Source organism: Haliotis cracherodii, unplaced genomic scaffold, assembly GCF_022045235.1.
Source record: "Haliotis cracherodii isolate W230 unplaced genomic scaffold, xgHalCrac1.p SCAF_4, whole genome shotgun sequence".
Lineage (NCBI taxonomy): Eukaryota > Metazoa > Mollusca > Gastropoda > Lepetellida > Haliotidae > Haliotis > Haliotis cracherodii.
This window is the reverse complement of record NW_027266297.1, coordinates 4387964-4396930: the sequence shown is the minus strand read 5'-3', so window position 1 is coordinate 4396930 and position 8967 is coordinate 4387964. Positions and strand designations below refer to the sequence as shown.

General features: G+C 41.5%; 1 long non-coding RNA gene across 1 annotated transcript; it reads left to right on the top strand.

Moving 5' to 3' along the window:
• The first annotated feature begins 5348 nt into the window (after window positions 1–5348).
• On the top strand, window positions 5349–8967 carry LOC139480531 (uncharacterized). The gene is made up of 4 exons (XR_011654423.1): window positions 5349–5406; window positions 6057–6187; window positions 7561–7593; window positions 8797–8967. It is a non-coding gene; the product is annotated as an uncharacterized lncRNA (long non-coding RNA).

Sequence of the window (8967 nt, the reverse complement as noted above, 5' to 3'; positions counted from 1 at the left end):
CAGGTACTACGATGTTTGCTGGAAGAATGGGGTAAGTTCAATGACGATGTTACACAGCTGACCAGAACAGAAAATGGATTCCACTGTGCCGTATTTAGGGCACGTGAGAATTTAGGTCTTCCAGCCTTTTGGTAGGTATCGATGATTATCTTTAAAGCTGGATAAACTTTTCGCAAGAAGATTCAGCTGTCAAAATTAGAAGTACTTAAGAAGTGCTTTATAGCAATACCTAACAATCTCATAAAGAGTGTTTGCCATACACACAAAACAATGACGTTACGCTTTGTGGTGCGCCTCAGTAAATGATGTTCGTTGTACACACGAATCAATGACGTCGAGACAAAGATGTATCGAGTGATGGTAATGTAGCGATAAGAATAGGGAAAGGCTAGGTGTAACATGACAATCAACAGAGCATGTTGGCGGTGTATTGTAAGAATGCAAACAACAAGCAAAAACGACAGGGGTGTGGAGTGAAGTATAAGAACGTTTGAGTTGTCTTCATCAGTAAGGGGCCATACCCCCACAATTAGTAAAACATTCCTTTACATGGTCCGAAATACTACGGATAGTTACATACATACTGCATTATTTTCTATGCAACCGTTAACTAGTAAATACTCCGAGTCAATCACGCAAAGACAATTTGAGAGGATCCACCCACTTTTCTTGCAGCGCCTGACCCAGTTTGGTCAACGTAGTGATGGTCTTTGACGTCAGCGTACACGTCTCCCGATCATGGCCCAGACGTGCATTTATAAGGTCTTGAAGGACACAACGTTGACCAGCATGGCGCGCACATGGCACAACCGTCTTACTAGTACTGCAGCAACCCTTCCATGGACAAGATAGAGATCTCGCCCCATATCACTACAGACCACCCCCATATCATCTTCCCGAGGCAAGAGAGTTAACTGACTTTAAAAGTCCAGTTACCACCCTTGCCGAACTCGGTTGGAATTTCTTGGCTCGATCTTAGCGCCACCAATGGCTCTTACGAGTTATGTCCCTTCTAAGCCTCTCCTATGGACAAATCAGATTCCACCTCTCGTATCACTTGCATTTGCTTCAAACAAAATGGCGGCGCCCAGTCATGACGATCTGATCTTTAATCAAGATCCATACTGTGATAAAACGGGTCTTACATCGCGAAATGCAGCTTATCAAAAACATGAAAAATATTGGAAAATATCTGTTGACATCGAGTTAGCGACGCACATGCATTGCAAATCCTGCAATCGACAGAAATCTGCACGACACTTTACGAACCGGATTTCGATTTCTTTGCGCGATTTTGATTGGACTATGCATCACTCGTTAGTCCAGCCAAAATGTAACTCCATAACACCAGCCTAGTTCGGCAAGGGTGGAAACCTGACTTTTACAGTCAGTTAAGCATCTTGCGTCGAGAAGATGCCCCGAAATCTGCCATGTTGCCTAACGTTGACGTTTGCACGCACCTATCCAGAACGTCCAAGGAGACTCTGGACTGAACTGAAAACATTACACGAGACCATCGGCCATCACCAGTTTCTACCCTCTAAACACGATTGGTGTCTGGTTAGAATGTGTCGATTTGTTAACCGTGGTACAACACGTGGTCGCTGAGCATACAGATGATTTCTAATCTTCTGTTCAGTAACTTGAACACTGGTGGCCTGACGCAAGTGAACTGAGGTTTGGCTATCGATTTCTTAAAACCTGGTTTCTGATAAATCGGTCCTGGACTTGTGTTCTTGATCTAGCGGGGCCGATCAGTAACAGTTTGTGTCCGTAGAAATCTGTTACAAAGTCCACCAACCAAAGGTTGAGACACAATAAACATATTGGTTACCTGTCGTTGAAGTCTACCAGTTTGAAGCAGGCCAATAGTATTCATCACGTTGTAGACACCGTATTCCAAGTCTGAACACGTGTTGACCTTACGTGTTACTGTAAATAACATTAATCACCAATACTAATGTTATAGAGCGATCTGACGACCATTCAATGAAGTGTCCAAATCAAGATCAATGAACCCTACGCACGTGCACGGAGGAATTGCATAGTCCACGTGCAAATTTTTTGAGTGTGTTTGGGCCGTTAGGTTTTGGTTCCTAAACCATTCTACCTCTGGTAGTCATTTTTCAAAGCCGAATTCATCTGACGACCGATCATAACATATATATTTATATCCTCTACTATTTTGAGGGAATATATGCTTTAGAGAAGAGACGAAATAATTTCCTTAAACAAATAAAATTAAAATGCAAATTTGAGCACATCAATGCGAACAAAACAACGGCAAAAGAACGTATAACGAGTTCAACGTATAACATATTTATTATGAAACTGAAATTTGATATAACCCTATCTCATTCCTGTAACAGCTTGTTAAAGTAAATTGTGGCTGGGTAAGCTTGTGTAAAAAATAATTTATTCAAAGAACATTGGGCAGTGAGATGAATTTGCAACTGTTACCACATGACTCCTGTGCAATGTTTGAAAAGTTGATTTCTGCCAAAAAAAAGCAAAATTATTTCATTTGAAAGATAAGATATACATAAGCTGTTGTGTATTGTGCGATATTTTCTTTTTAGTTTTTAAACGTTTTTCGTTTTGTGACTAATAAACTAATAATGTCCAATTAAAATCAATCATATGACAAAATCCACTGAGAGGTATAGTTTCACTGCTACTCGCTATATATCATAGGCAAGGCTGGGACCTATGGCATTACGACATGTCCGGGGCCGACAGCCATATTGGAGGCAATACCTTAAAGGTTGCTTCTCTGCAGCTGATGTCTTGCTAAAGGATTGCATAGAAGGCAGGTATATATTCCTGTCATGAACATTTATCTTAAGTTGATTTCTATGTTTATCGCCGAAATCCCGGGTTCGATTCCCGATATGAGTACAGTGCGTGAAGGCTATTTCTGGTGCCCCCTCCTCTCATATGGCTGAATATTGCTTAAAGCTGCGTAAAGCTTGACCCACTCGCAAACTTTTTTTTACATCTTTTTTCTGTTACAGTAAATTCAATCACAAGAAACCAATGGCAGTAGCGGTGTTTTTAACTAACTGTGATAATGAACTTTCGCTTTGCCTCGAAGCTTGACCCAGCAAAGGCTGGGTACCCGGTAGGGTATGACGATGAGTATTATTGCAAATATGTGGTATAAGTAGTTTACTCCCTAGAAAAGTTAACATTATTATTATTATTAGTAGTAGTAGTAGTAGTAGTAGTAGTAGTAGTAGTAGTAGTAGAAGTAGTAGTTTGCTTGCTTGTTGCTTAACGCAGCACAATATTCTACGTCTAAGAAGGCCTATTAGCAGTATTTATATGTAGTATTAGTATTATTGGTATCGGATGATGATGATGATGATGATGATAGTATCTGAAAAGTTAAATACAGCCAACTGCCGTAACTGACACCCGGTGTCAAAGAAATTAGTGACTACATCATGTGTGAAGTCCTCGACGTATCGCGCTGTCCCCTCAACGACATCGCCAAGTGCGTCGCAAGCATAGCGTTAACCGTTTTACCGAGACTATTACACCTATGGCCCGTGTTGATATCGTCTAGCGTACACCTGTATTTCATCTATGGACCGTTGATCTTGAAGTGTGTATTTATAGGCTAAGCAAATTAACCTTACACTGTACCCCGGGTCGGTATATACGTGCATGTGTGCTTGTTCGTGTGGAGACCGTGGTCAATAGGTTATGCAAACATATGAAACCAACAAACAGATTACTTGGTTTGGGGGAAGGTTCGCTCAAATGTGGACATGTGGGTTCAACATATATATTTTCTCAATTGAAAATATCGTAATTTAGCGATGTTATGTCCCAGAAATGAACTGTACTGGCGTTTGGTCAGCACCCAAAGAATCCTTCTACATGGTTTTATTTCTTAACATATATTTGACTTAATTTTTTTTAAATTAATAAAGAAATCGTATATTCACAACTGCTGATGGATATCTAAGACATCTTATCTTTGAAAATAAATATTTGCTATTTTCAAACATTGTTGGAGTCATGTAGTTGCAAATTCATTTCTTAACCAATTCTTTATTGAACCAATAAATTTTTACACCAGATTACTTTTTACAAACGGTTGCAGATATCACTGGTGGTTAAACAGACATAATCAAAGTTAACAACACTTCTTTCAATGTTTAGTTACATAAAAAACACACACAAAAAAAACACGGTACACTTTCTTTTCCCCTTATTTTAGTTGGTATTTTACTGTGTTGGTATCATGCTTGTGGGCAACACGATATGTTAGCGTGTGTGTTTTTTCATTTCGTATAAGGACAGGTGAAGATCGGGGTAGGTTTTCAGCAATCCATGCTTGCCGTAAAAGGCGACTATATGCTTGTCGTAAGAGGCGACTAACGGGATCGGGTGGTCAGACTCGCTGACTTGGTTGAATGCATGTCAACGTATCCCAATTACGTGGATCGATGCTCATGATGTCAATCACTGGATTGTCTGATCCAGACTCGATTATTTTCAGACCGCCGTCATATAGCTGGAATATTGCGGAGTGGGGCGTTAAACAACAAACAAACATTTCTTATAAGATGGACGCAAAATAGTATTCATTCATGTTATATTTGCATTTTTCACACGAACGAAATACTCATAACGTGGCTTATACATCACGAATCAACTGAGGTATGTGTCTTTTAGATCTTACTGATCATAATCGAAAACTACAAGATATACATATTTTTCTCGTGATCTGCTTCATACTCTTGGCACACATAGCGCTGACATCTGTACAGTTACACTCTATAATATGTACACAACATTATAATGTAATCAAAATAAAATTAGCAACAATGTGACAAGGATTTACACGAACCAAATTAGGCTAGGCGAGAAATGAATATCTGTGTGCAGATTCTGTTAGAGGAAATCGCAATGAAGCCGAAATTCTGATCGAATTAATTTATATAAGTCTTCATATACATCTCCATATATATGGTATTCATAAGTAAAAATGCGTCTGTCACAAAAAGTAACATAAACATGTTTTCTTAACTATACTCCTTAGACAGAAATTAGGTAAACTTTCTGACATACATCGTTACGGTTCAAGGGTGAATTTAAATGTTTCGTATAGTGTCTATATTGCATTGTACATGCGTGGCCTAAATAACGACCCATGTAGCAAAACTAACACACTAATCTAGATTACAACTGAACCAAACACTACTGGCAGAAATGTACTTGGCTGGTGAAGTAGGCTCCGATTGGACGATGCCATATATGGATACGATTATTTGACACGCCCCTTCTACTTTTCTATAAAGACCGACTGCTGTGCCACTCGTGCAGAACATCGGCGAGTCGTTCACACATCGTTTACTTGCTCTACCTCAACACGCTGAACCATTCATCATGATGGTAGGTGACGACGATCTATCCATCTGACTATCTATTCATCTATCTACGATCTATCTACCCATCTATCTACGATCTATCTACTCATCCATCCGTCTACGATCTATCTATCCATCCTCCATCCATCTATCTTCAATCTATCTATCTATTTTAAGTAAGAATTTGAGTTCAAAAGCAGTTTCAAGAACGTTATGACACGCTTCATTCAATAGCATTGTCTTGTTTTCTCTCCACCGGGGCAAAAAACAAATTTATCACTTTTTGAATGGCTAATTCTTCATGTAAATCGATAGTCAATAGTTTCCTAGGTTTACTCGTGCATTCTGTACATAAAAAGCACAAGGTGACTGTAACTAAACATTTTCCCTTTATCGACATTCATGCAATTTCAACATTGGTGCAGAGAGGTTTCCCTCGGTTGTGTCAGGATTCGCTGATGGTTTGAATCTAGGATTTGCATTGATTTTAACCCTTGAATTGTCAGCACCGTGGCCGTGTTTTGTGGGTTTCAGCAAAATGATAAACCGCAGCCTGCATCTCTTTCTTTCTCCACCAATGACATGACAGGCTTTAATGTAACTGGAACATCGATCATAGCGGTGACATACCCAGGTTATTCAGTCTCTGTAATGCTGTTTCCTGGTTGATTGCAGAGTCTGCTCCGGGTAGCTGTGACCCTGCTGCTGCTGTGTGTCATGGTGGAACTCAGTCTGCAAGGAGACCCCTGTGCTGATAAGAGTGGCTGGCTGTTACTTAAGTGTTGTCTTCAGAACCCGGTATCACCGTGAGTTAAGAGAGAGAGAGAGAGAGAGAGAGAGAGAGACACACAGAGAGAGAGAGAGAGAGACAGAGACAGAAAGAGAGAAACAGAGAGACAGAGTCAAAGACATATAAAGAGAGTGAGACGGGGAGAGAGAGACACAGAGAGAGACATGTATAGAGTGAGACAGAGCGAGAGAAAGAGACGGAGAGAGAGAGTGGGACAGAGAGAGAGAGAGACATATATAGAGAGAGTGAGACAGAGAGATACAGAGACGGAGAGAGAGAGAGAGAGACAGAGAGACATGTAGAGAGTGAGACAGAGACATGTAGAGAGAGGAAGAGAGAGAGAGAGACAGAGAACGAGAGAGAGACACAGAGAGACATGTAGAGAGACGAAGAGAGAGAGAGAGAGACAGAATGAGGCAGAGAGTGAGACAGAGAACGAGAGAGAGACACAGAGAGACATGTAGAGAGACGAAGAGAGAGAGAGAGACAGAATGAGGCAGAGAGTGAGACAGAGAGAGGCAGAGAGAGAGACACAACAAAGAGAGAGACATGTAGAGAGTGAGACAGATACATGTAGAGAGACGAAGAGAGACAGAGAATGAGGCAGAGAGTGAGACAGAGAGAGGCAGAGAGAGAGAGACACAGAGGCAGAGTTCGACGAAGAGAGACAGAGACAGAGAATGAGGCAGAGAGTGAGACAGAGAGAGAGGCAGAGAGAGAGAGACACAGAGACAGAAAGGCAGAGGGCGACGAAGAGAGAGAAACTCACAGAGACAGAGAGAGAGAGAGTCATATATAGAACGAGTATGACAGAGAATGAGACATAGATAGAGAGACACAGACAGAGAGAGAGTCATATATAGAAAGAGTGTGACAGAGAATGAGACACAGAGAGAGAATGGGACAGAGACACAGAGAGAGACACACAGAGAGAGACACAGAGACAGAAAGGCAGAGGGCGACGAAGAGAGAGAAACACACAGAGAGACAGACACAGAGACAGAGAGTCATATATAGAAAGAGTGTGACAGAGAATGAGACAGAATGAGACAGAGAGAGAGAGACACACAGAGAGAGAGAGAGTCTTATATAGAAAGAGTGTGACAGAGAATGAGACAGAGAGAGACACACAGAGAGAGACAGAGAGAGAGAGAGAGAGAGTCTTATATAGAAAGAGTGTGACAGAGAATGAGACACCCACCAATATTCCAGATTTATGGCGGGTGGTATATTATTGAGTCTTGACCAGTCAAGCCAGTGTTTGATATAATGGACGTCGATGAAGTCACCGATCCCGCCCACTCGGTCCAGTTAGCTACGGATAAGGAAATGTACTGGGGAGTTATTCCTTCCAAGAGAGGATAGTGACACAAGTACCTTATGTTGCAGGTCATGCCGTACCAGTGATGGATAGCGAACCCGGTAGGTGAGTCAACGTCTCTTGATAATATGATTAAGGCCGCACTGTTATGTTGTTATGTTATGTTATGTCCTAAACACCCTGAGCGCCATGGTGGTGAGGTGAAATGGGGTTTAACGTCGCGTCCAAGATTATTGCACTTATATAGCGCCACGTGTGTGTGTGTGTGTGGCTGCTTGTTTTATCCGGACTGATGCCGATTTATAGTGCTAGCTCACTGAGATACCATGCCGCAGTTTAACATGAATACCCCACTCAGACACAGTATACTGACTCCGAGCCGACCAGTCCGTGTTTTAGCCCCTTAATGCCGAGCGCCAGACAGGGTAACAACAAGTACCATCTTTTAACTTCTTTTGATATGACGCGGTCGGGGATCGAACCCTTCGGGCGGACGCTCTACCACTAGACCACGGAAGCGGTACCTGAGCGCCATGGGATCTAAACCCGAAAGGGTTACCATCGAGGGTATATTTAATTTCGATGTGGGATATATTTTGTTAAGATCAAACCCTCTGTAACGTGGTGATAAGGACACGAAGCCGAATCGATTTAGAAAGCTGACATCTGGTTAAATAACCTACCCAACCTTCATTTAGATTGGGAGGTCAAAGTTCGTTCAGGGTTCACCTGACTCGACCTTCTAGTCGAGGATCATAAACAATCGGTTTGGAGTTTGGAGCGTACACTGAACGTGTACTTACATTATATGCTTTCCTGTACCGATTAGTTTAATGTCTTCCCAATCCCATTACGGGTCACGTCAGACCGACCTTTCGCGAACTTTGACAGACCTATGGAATGACTAACAAGAGGTCGACAATAGCCAATCAGAAGGCAGCTTTATCGAGCTTTACGGCACGAGTTTCAAACTGGCGACTACGCTTCGAAACATATTTTGCCATATACTCGATTAAAAATTTAAAAACTGAACAAAAGAACATTCTGGAATGGCTAGTAGATGGTCTAGGTTGTATGAATACAGACATAAAACCCGTAACTGTCGTTCGGAATATCCTGTGTGTGTTTTCTCGAGGTTGCACGATCAAACATCACATTTCAACTGTCACTTTCATGATCTGATAAGCGATGCTCTGATTGGCCAGATGAAAGGTCGCAATGGGATGTCCTCAGATCTTTGTTTATCTTTAATGAGATTGATGTCTTCTACCCTTGTATCCATAGTTTTTCCCTCTTTATTCCAGGGTCTCGTTGCCATTGGTATCCGAAGCCAGTTCTGGTCAAGAATAACACCATGCCTAACTGCTACCGGTGACGAATAACCACCAGTCTTGTCACTACTGTAGCGAATTGGAACATATTCAGCAGAAATGGTTTCGTTTTATCTGCTCCGGAATGAATATATTTTTTATGAA